Raw genomic sequence first — 10,030 nt, 5'->3', positions numbered from 1 at the left:
GGTTCTCAATCAGAGACAACGATAGACAGCTGCCTCAGAACCACACCCGGCCAAACACACAGAAATACAAATCAAAGAAAAAGGAACATAGAATGCTCACCCAAATCACACCCTGACGAAACCAAAATACATAAAAAGCTCTCTACGGTCAGGGCATGACAGTAATACACACCAGCCCCCCCCCCCCCCCGGACTCCGGCCACAAAACCTGAACCTATAGGGGAGGGTCTGGGTGGGCATTTCTCCGCGGTGGCGGCTCTGGTGCGGGACATAGACCCCGCTCCACCTCTGGCTTGGCCCACTTAGGTGGCGCCTCTAGAGCGGGGACCCTCGCCCCGGACTGGGGACCCTCGTAGCGGGCCCCGGACTGGAGGGCGACTCTGGAGGCCCCGGGCTGGAGGCCGTCTCTGGAGGCTCCGGACTGGGCGCAGGCACAGGACTCACCGGCCTGGGGAGACACACAGGAGACCTGGCTCTAGGAGCAGGCACAGGACTCACCAAGCTGAGGAGACATACCGGAGGCCTCTTCCTTGGCCGAGGCACCGGATACACTGGGCCGTGGAGGCGCACTGGCGGTCTCGAGCGCAGAGCTGGCACCACCCGTTCTGGCTGGATGCCCACTTCCACCCGGCAAATGCGGGACGCTGGAACCGAGCACACCGGCCTGTGAATGCTCGGCCGAAACACAGTGCGCATCACCCCATAGCACGGGGCCTGACCAGTCACATGCTCGCCACGGTAAGCACGAGGAGTTGGCTCAGGTCTCCAACCTGACTCAGCCACACTCCCCGTGTGACCCCCCCAAAAAATTGGGGGGCTGCCTCTCGGGCTTCCTTGCCAGCCGTGTTCCCTCATAACGCTGGTTCCCTTTTCCTGCTGCCTCCGCTCTCCTGGCTGCCTCCACCTGTTCCCATGGGAGGCGATCCCTTCCAGCCAGGATCTCCTCCCATGTGTAGGATCCCTTGCCGTCCAGGATGTCCTCCCATGTCCAGTCCTCTCTTCCACGCTGCTTGGTCCTTTGGTGGTGGGTTATTCTGTCACGGTCTTCATAATGAAGGAGACCAAGGCGCAGCGTGATTGGAATACATTCTTCTTTTATTCAAACGAAGACCACTTAAACAAAACGAACGTGAAGCTATAAACAACTAGTGCTGACATGCAACTACACATAGACAATAACCCACCAATACAGGTGGGAAAAGGCATCCTAAGTATGGTTCTCAATCAGAGACAACGATAGACAGCTGCCTCTGATTGAGAACCACACCTGGCCAAACACACAGAAATACAAATCATAGAAAAAGGAACATAGAATGGCCAACCAAATCACAACCTGACCAAACCAAAATAGAGACATAAAAACCTCTTTACGGTCAGGGCGTGACATGCACTAAAAATGCAAACATTGATTTGGCATACAATTTAAGATTGTAAACATTGTACAACTTCATACAGAACACATTGCACTTGAAATTATTAAATAAATTGCAAATAAATGCATATTTTCACTTTTTTCTGAGACAATCACTGAAGTAGATTTCTTCATCTTTAAAAGCAATATTTGAGATTGTATGTATTTCTGTCATAATCAGTGAAAACGTTATTGATTTATATAGCTTTAAATTGGATTTTATAGATGTTATGTATTTCTATCATGTCAAAACTGGAATTTCTACTCAAAACAAAGGTTGTAAAAGTATGCTAGACATTTATAGAATAAATCATATCTAGTTTGATGTTTCTGTGACAAATGGTGAATTAGTTATTGATTTATACAGCTTTAAATTGCATTTGAAAGATTATGTATTTCCATCAAATCAAAACTGGATTCTTTTATTCAAAACAAAGGTTGTAAAAGTGTGGTAGACATTTATAGAATAAACCATATCTATTTTTATGTATCTGTGACAATCAATGAATAAGTTATTGATTCTTTACAATTTTTATTTTATTTTGGCGAATGTTTGATGAATGTCTGTTGAATGTCCGAATGTGTGAATATAAAACCAACTTTACCTTGGTGGATATGATAGCATTTGTACTACCTACATACCGCACTGTATTGACGTGATTGGTGGTAGGTATGAGTCAAGAATGAGTTATACTGCTAAACTGTTTATTATAGTTTTTTTCTATTCCACAGAGATAGCAGAGAAACAAAACAACATCATGTCTTCATCGTGTAGACCAAAGCTGCTGTTGTACTTGGCATCACATCACAACCATAACACTTCTCAACAAGAACACTTGTATTTGTTCAATGAGTCCCAATCTGAGACACTACACCTGTGGAAAGAATCTGTCCAGGAGGAGAGTAGCAATCACTGGAATAGCACTTCTCTCTCCTCTCAGCACAGGGACTACTCTACCCTGGAACCAGCTGATTAGCGGTGCCAGTGGGATTGTCGCCCTTGACGCTGAGACTTATAAGACAGTCCCCTGTAAAGTGGCAGCCCTGGTGCCCGAGGGGATGGAGAGGGCCAGTTCAAGGACGAGAGATTCGCCACGCGCGGGGAGATCAACAGTATGTCACTGTCATGGCTCTCGGTGCCACACAGCTGGCACTGGAGGATTCTGGGTGGTATCCCAGCAGCCCTGGGGAGGAGCAGCTGACCACAGAGGTGGGAATGGTTTCGCTGGATAAGATCGCCAAGACATTGGCCATCTTCCAGGCGAAAGGTTACAGTAAGAACAGTTATGGGGTCTGCTGTAGCCAGCAGGCGCTGAAGCGTGCTGTGCTGCTTCCAACCTCTCAGATGTGTGTTTGTGGCAGGGTTGGTAGGTAGGAATCAAGTCAAAGTTTATTTGTCACGTGCGCCGAATACAACAGACCTTATAGTGAAATGCTTACTTACAGGCTCTAACCAATACTGCAAAAAAAGGTATTAGGTAAACAATAGGTAAGTAAAGAAATAAAACAACAGTAAAAAGACAGGCTATGTACAGTAGCGAGGCTATAAAAGTAGCGAGGCTACATACAGACACCGGTTAGAAAGGCTGATTGAGGTAGTATGTTTATGTAGATATGGTTAAAGTGACTATGCATATATGATGAACAGAAAGTAGCAGTAGCGTAAAAGAGGGTTTGGCGGGTGGCGGGACACAATGCAGGTTAGCCAATGTGCGGGAGCACTGGTTGGTCGGCCGAATTGAGGTAGTATGTACATGAATGTATAGTTAAAGTGACTATGCATATATGATAAACAGAGAGTAGCAGCAGCGTAAAAAGAGGGGTTGGGGGGGCACACAATTCAAATAGTCCAGGTAGCCATTTGATTACCTGTTCAGGAGTCTTATGGCTTGGGGGTAAAAACTGTTGAAAAGCCTTTTTGTCCTAGACTTGGCACTCCGGTACCGCTTGCCGTGCGGTAGTAGAGAGAACAGTCTGTGGCTGGGGTCTTTGACAATTTTTAGGGCCTTCCTCTGACACCGCCTGGTGTAGAGGTCCTGGATGGCAGGCAGCTTAGCCCCAGTGATGTACTGGGCCGTACACACTACCCTCTGTAGTGCCTTGCAATCAGAGGCCGAGCAATTGCCGTACCAGGCAGTGATGCAACCAGTCAGGATGCTCTCGATGTTGCAGCTGTCGAACATTTTGAGGATCTCAGGACCCATGCCAAATCTTTTTAGTTTCCTGAGGGGGAATAGGTTTTGTCGTGCCCTCTTCACGACTGTCTTGGTGTGTTTGGACCATTCTAGTTTGTTGTTGATGTGGACACAAAGGAACTTGAAGCTCTCAACCTGCTCCACTACAGCCCCGTCGATGAGAATGGGGGTGTGCTCGGTCCTCCTTTTCCTGTAGTCCACAATCATCTCCTTAGTCTTGGTTACGTTGAGGGATAGGTTGTTATTCTGGCACCACCCGGCCAGGTCTCTGACCTCCTCCCTATAGGCTGTCTCGTCGTTGTCGGTGATCAGGCCTACCACTGTTGTGTCGTCTGCAAACTTAATGATGGTGTTGGAGTCGTGCCTGGCCATGTAGTCGTGGGTGAACAGGGAGTACAGGAAGGGACAGAGCAAGCACCCCTGGGGAGCTCCAGTGTTGAGGATCAGCGTGGCAGATGTGTTGCTACCTACCCTCACCACCTGGGGTTGGCCCGTCAGGAAGTCCAGGATCCAGTTGCAGAGGGAGGTGTTTAGTCCCAGGATCCTTAGCTTAGTGATGAGCTTTGAGGGTACGATGGTGTTGAACGCTGAGCTGTAGTCAACGAATAGCATTCTCACATAAGTGTTCCTTTTGTTCAGGTGGGAAAGGGCAGTGTGGAGTGCAATAGAGATTGCATCATCTGTGGATCTGTTTGGGCGGTATGCAAATTGGAGTGGGTCTAGGGTTTCTGGGATAATGGTGTTGATGTGAGCCATTACCAGCCTTTCAAAGCACTTCATGGCTACGGACGTGAGTTCTACGGGTCTGTAGTCATTTAGGCAGGTTGCCTTTGTGTTCATGGGCACAGGGACTATGGTGGTCTGCTTGAAACATGTTGGTATTGCAGACTCAATCAGGGACATGTTGAAAATGTCAGTGAAGACACCTGCCAGTTGGTCAGCACATGCCCGGGGCACACGTCCTGGTAATCCGTCTGGCCCCGCATCCTTGTGTAGGTTGACCTGTTTAAAGGTCTTACTCACGTCAGCTATGGAGAGCGTGATCACACAGTCGCCCGGAACAGCTGATGCTCTCATGCATGCCTCAGTGTTGCTTGCCTCGAAGCGAGCATAGAAGTGATTTAGCTCGTCTGGTAGGCTCATGCCACTGGGCAGCTCGCGGCTGTGCTTCCCTTTGTAGTCTGAATGTGTCCTATTTGCAGAAGAGGGTTGAGAACTTGGGATTATATAAGAACAGTCTGCAAATAAAACACCAATTTCTATTTCGATGGATGGATGGAGTTAATAAAAGTTGTATTCTAGGTCAGCCCCTTCTTTGTGCCTCGTATCCTGGTCAACATGGCTGCAGGTCACGTCAGCATTAAGCGCAAACTAAAAGGCCCCAACCACGCCGTGTCCACTGCCTGCACAACTGGAGACCATGCCCTCGGTGACGCAGCCAGTTTCATTGCCCACGGAGACGCTGCCGCCATGGTAGCGGGTGGGACCTCTGTCAATCGCAGGGTTTGCGAGGGCGAGGTAAATCTTGAAGATCCCAGGATATTTGTTTTTTTTGTGTTATTGTTGTTGTTAGTATACATCTAGTCTGTCCTTTTTATACATTTTTACATATGTATTAAGATATGCCTACGCCATTTGTATGTTCATGGATTTCAGTTTGTATTGACTGCTATGTGGGTGTAATTCAACTTTTACATTTACTTGAAGGGCTTTGGGTACCCATTGGAACGACCAGCCCAGGCTGGCATCACGGTCCTTACACCCAGAGAGGGATGGGTTTGTGATGTGTGAAGGGTCTGCGGTGGTGTTCCTGGAGGAGTGGGAGCATGCTGTGAGGAGGGGGGCCAGGGTGTATGCTGAGATGCTGGGGTACGGCCTGTCAGGGGACGCCAGCCACATCACAGCCCCCACTGCTGATGGAGATGGAGCCATCAGGTAATAGTCATGGATGGGGTTTATAGCACTCTTTCACCAGGTGCTTACTATTTGTGTTAGTGAATCATTGAGATGTACTGTAGCCAGTACCATTATCAATATCTATAAACTTGACCATGACATAAAACATTTAAAAATCTTTGGCCTATTTTAAAACAATTCAGATTTTTTTTATGAAATGGTGAACATATTTGAAGTCATGTCATTTTTACAGTCCACTTTCATTCTCCTGTTCTTCTTCCAGGTGCATGTCTGCATCGCTCTGAGACACTGGTGTGGAACCAGCCCATGGAACGTATGTGAACGCACATGCCACCTCTACACCACTAGGTGATTCTGCAGAGAACACTGCCATCAAGAGACTGTTCCAGCAGCACGCCGCCACCCTGGCTGTCCCCTCCACTAAGGGGGCCACGGGGCATCTACTGGGGGCTGCCGCAGCCCTAGAGGCAGCCTTCACTGCTCTGGCCTGCTACCACAGCACTTTGCCACCCACCTTCAACCTGGACTTCACTGAGCCAGAGTTTGACCTGAACTATGTGCCCTGCACTGGATAGTAGTGGAAGAAAGAGGGTAGATGGGTAGCTATCAAACTCTTTTGGGTTTGGGGGGACTAATGTGTAACTGTGTCTCACCAGTGTCTGAAAAGCTTGTCTGAAGGATTCACTTCTTACTGGTTTTGTATGGGATTTGCTTTCGCAACACTTCCTTTATAGATTCCTAGTATTTCAGTTTCAAAATGTTCTCAATATTATATTGGGACATGTAACAGTAAATAATTTGCATGAAATTATGATCGATTGTAACGCTCAAAGAGTGAATGGGTGTGGAGTCAGGCGCAGAGAGCGGGGAAAAACACGCTTTAATGTCCAACCAAAAAACTTACAATAGGTAACGCCGAACATAGGCGTAAACCATTCCACCTAAGTACACACTGGTATCTAACCGGACAGCGGAAAACCCATACAAATAAAGAACACCTCTCACATAACAGAAACAAGCCCGCACAAACACAAGCGGGCTAATCGAACTTAAATAACACCATCCCAAAAACCCCTCCCAGTCCACGAGGTACTGCAGGCCCCTCACCGGCGTCTCGAGTCCAGAATGGCCCTTATCGTGTATGCCGGGGACCCCTCGATGTCTAGAGGGGGCGGAGGGACCTCCGGAACCTCACCTTCCTGCATGGGACCAGCTACCACCGGCCTGAGGAGAGACACATAAAACGAGGGGTTAATACGATAATACGAAGGAAGTAATAATCGATAACACACCTCGTTTATTCTCCTCAGGACTTTGAATGGCCCCACACACTGCGGACCCAGCTTCCGGCAGGGCAGGCGGAGGGGCAGGTTTCGGGTCGAGAGCTAGACCCTGTCCCCCGGTTCAAACACGGGGGCCTCACTGCGGTGACGGTCAGCGCTCCTCTTCTGCCGTCCACTCGCCTGACGTAATGACTCCTGGACGGCCCTCCAGGTCTCCTTAGAGCGCTGCACCCACTCCTCCACCGCAGGAGCCTCGGTCTGGCTCTGATGCCATGGTGCCAGGACCGGCTGGTACCCCAACACGCACTGAAACGGTGACATGTTGGTAGAGGAGTGGCTTAGTGAGTTCTGGTCCATTTCAGCCCAGGGAATGTATCTCGCCCACTCCCCTGGCCGGTCCTGGCAATACGACCGCAGAAACCTACCCACCTCCTGGTTCACTCTCTCCACCTGCCCATTACTCTCCGGGTGATACCCCGAGGTCAGGCTGACCGAGACCCCCAGACGTTCTATAAACGCCCTCCACACTCGGGATGTAAACTGGGGACCTCGTAATATCCTCGGGCACCCCATAGTGCCGGAAGACATGGGTGAAAAGAGCCTCCGCAGTCTGTAGGGCCGTAGGGAGACCGGGCAACGGGATAAGACGGCAGGACTTCGAGAACCGATCCACAACGACCAGGATCGTCGTGTTTCCCTGAGACGGGAGAAGATCAGTGAGAAAGTCCACCGATAGATGGGACCACGGCCGTTGTGGAACGGGGAGGGGTTGTAACTTCCCTCGTGGCAAGTGCCTAGGAGCCTTACTCTGGGCGCACACCGAACAGGAGGAGACATAGAATCGCATGTCCCTCACTAAGGTGGGCCACCAGTACTTCCCCCTAAGACCTCGCACTGTCCTCGAAATACCCGGGTGACCTGACGAGGGTAGACTATGAGCCCATCGAATCAATTGGTCACGAACAGCGAGCGGCACGTACCTACGACCCTCCGGGTCCGCGTCCATCTCCCATACTATCGGTGCCACCAGCCTAGCCGCCGGAATGATGGGAGTAGGATCGATGGACCGGTCCTCAGTGTCGTAAAGACGGGACAGCGCGTCGGCCTTAGTGTTGAGGGAACCTGGCCGATTCGAGATCGTAAATCGAAATCTGGTGAAATACATGGCCCACCTTGCCTGACCTTGCCTGAGGTTACGGTGGTCAGTCCAGATGAGGAAAGGGTGCTTAGCCCCCTCAAGCCAGTGTCTCCACACTTTCAGGGCCTTAACCACAGCCAACAACTCCCTGTCCCCCACATCATAGTTTTGCTCCGCCGGCCCGAGCTTCTTCGGGAAAAAAGCACAGGGGCGGAGCTTCGGTGGCGTACCCGAGCGCTGTGAGAGCACAGCTCCAACCCCAGCCTCGAATGCGTCCACCTCTACTATGAACGCCAAAGAAGGGTCCGGATGCGCCAACACTGGCGCGTTGGTGAACAGCGCCTTCAAACGACGGAAAGCTCCGTCCGCCTCTGCTGACCACTGCAAACGCACCGGCCCCCCCTTCAGGTAATGGGAGCCGCTACCTGGCCAAAACCCCGGATAAACCTCCGGTAGTAATTGGCAAACCCTAAGAACCGCTTCACCTCTTTTACGTGGTCGGAGTCGGCCAATTACGCACGGCCTTGACGCGGTCACACTCCATCACCACCCCCGAGGTGGAAATGCGATAACCCAGGTAGGAGACGGCTCGTTTGGAAAACTCACATTTCTCCGCCTTCACGTACAGGTCATGCTCCAGCAGTCGCCCAAGAACCTTGCGCACCAGAGACACATGCGGAGTAGATCAAGATCTCGTCAATATACACCACCACACCCTGTCCGTGCAGGTCTCTGAGAATCTCGTCGAAGAAGGATTGAAAGATGGCTGGAGCATTCTTTAACCCGTACGGCATGACGAGGTACTCATAATGGCCAGATGTGGTACTAAACGCGGTTTTCCACTCATCTCCCTCCCGAATACGCACCAGATTATACGCGCTCCTGAGGTCCAGTTTCGTGAAGAACCGTGCCCCGTGAAATGATTCCACCGCCGTAGCGATGAGAGGTAGTGGGTAACTAAAACCCACCGTGATGGAATTGAGACCTCGATAATCAATACACGGACGCAAACCACCCTCCTTTTTCTTCACAAAAAAAAAACTTGAGGAGACGGGTGACATGGAGGGCCGAATGTACCCCTGTCCCAGAGCTTCCGTGACATATGTCTCCATAGCCAACGTCTCCTCCTGGGACAAAGGATACACGTGACTCCTGGGCAGTGCAGCGTTTACCTGGAGGTTTATCACGCAATCCCCCTGTCGATGGGGTGATAATTGGGTCGCCTTCTTTTTACTGAAGGCGATAGCCAAATCGGCATACTCAGCGGGAATGCGCACGGTGGAAACCTGGTCTGGACTCTCCACCGTTGTCGCACCGATGGAAACTCCTACACACCTACCTGAACACTCATCAGACCACCCCTGGAGAGCTCCCTGTCTCCACGAAATCTTAGGATTGTGAATAGCCAGCCAGGGAATCCCCAGCACCACCGGAAACGCAGGTGAATCGATAAAGAACAGACTAATCCGCTCCTTATGATCCCCCCGCGTAATCATCTCCAGAGGAATCGTGGCCTCCCTGACCAGCCCTGACCCTAACGGTCGACTATCTAAGGAGTGCACGGGGAAGGGGGGGTCTACCTGTACTAACGGAATCCTCAACCTCTGGGCGAGTCCGCGATCTATAAAGTTCCCAGCTGCGCCTGAATCGACTAGCGCCTTATGCTGGAGAGAAGGAGAAAACTTAAGGAAACAAATTAATAAAAACATGTGACCAACAGGAAGCTCTGGGTGAGGGTGGTGCTGACTCACCTGGGGTGACTGAGGAGTGTTCTGCCTGCCCTCTCAACTCCCAGATGGACTTCTCCAGCACCGACCGGAAGTGTGCCCTCTCCGGCCACGACTGGTACAGGAGGAGCCTCCTCCTCCGGTCTCCCTAGATGCAGCCCCCCCTAGCTCCATAGGTATGGGAGCGGGAGGGCCAGGAAGTGGAACAGACAGGACCCTTTCAGAACGTCCGCGAGCAGCCAGCAGATGGTCTAGCCGGATCGACATGTCTATGAGCTTGTCCAGGCTGAGCGTAGTGTCCCGACAAGCCAACTCCCTGTGGACGTCCTCTCTCAGGCTACACCTGTAATGGTCAATCA

General features: G+C 50.8%; 1 pseudogene; it reads left to right on the top strand.

The window, feature by feature from the left end:
• The first annotated feature begins 2,169 nt into the window (after window positions 1-2,169).
• LOC139558406 (3-oxoacyl-[acyl-carrier-protein] synthase, mitochondrial-like) lies at window positions 2,170-6,337 on the top strand (annotated as a pseudogene).
• The last annotated feature ends 3,693 nt before the right edge of the window (window positions 6,338-10,030 follow it).

The sequence above is a fragment of the Salvelinus alpinus genome, chromosome 29 (assembly GCF_045679555.1).
Source record: "Salvelinus alpinus chromosome 29, SLU_Salpinus.1, whole genome shotgun sequence".
Lineage (NCBI taxonomy): Eukaryota > Metazoa > Chordata > Actinopteri > Salmoniformes > Salmonidae > Salvelinus > Salvelinus alpinus.
This window is presented reverse-complemented; position numbering and strand designations above follow the sequence as displayed.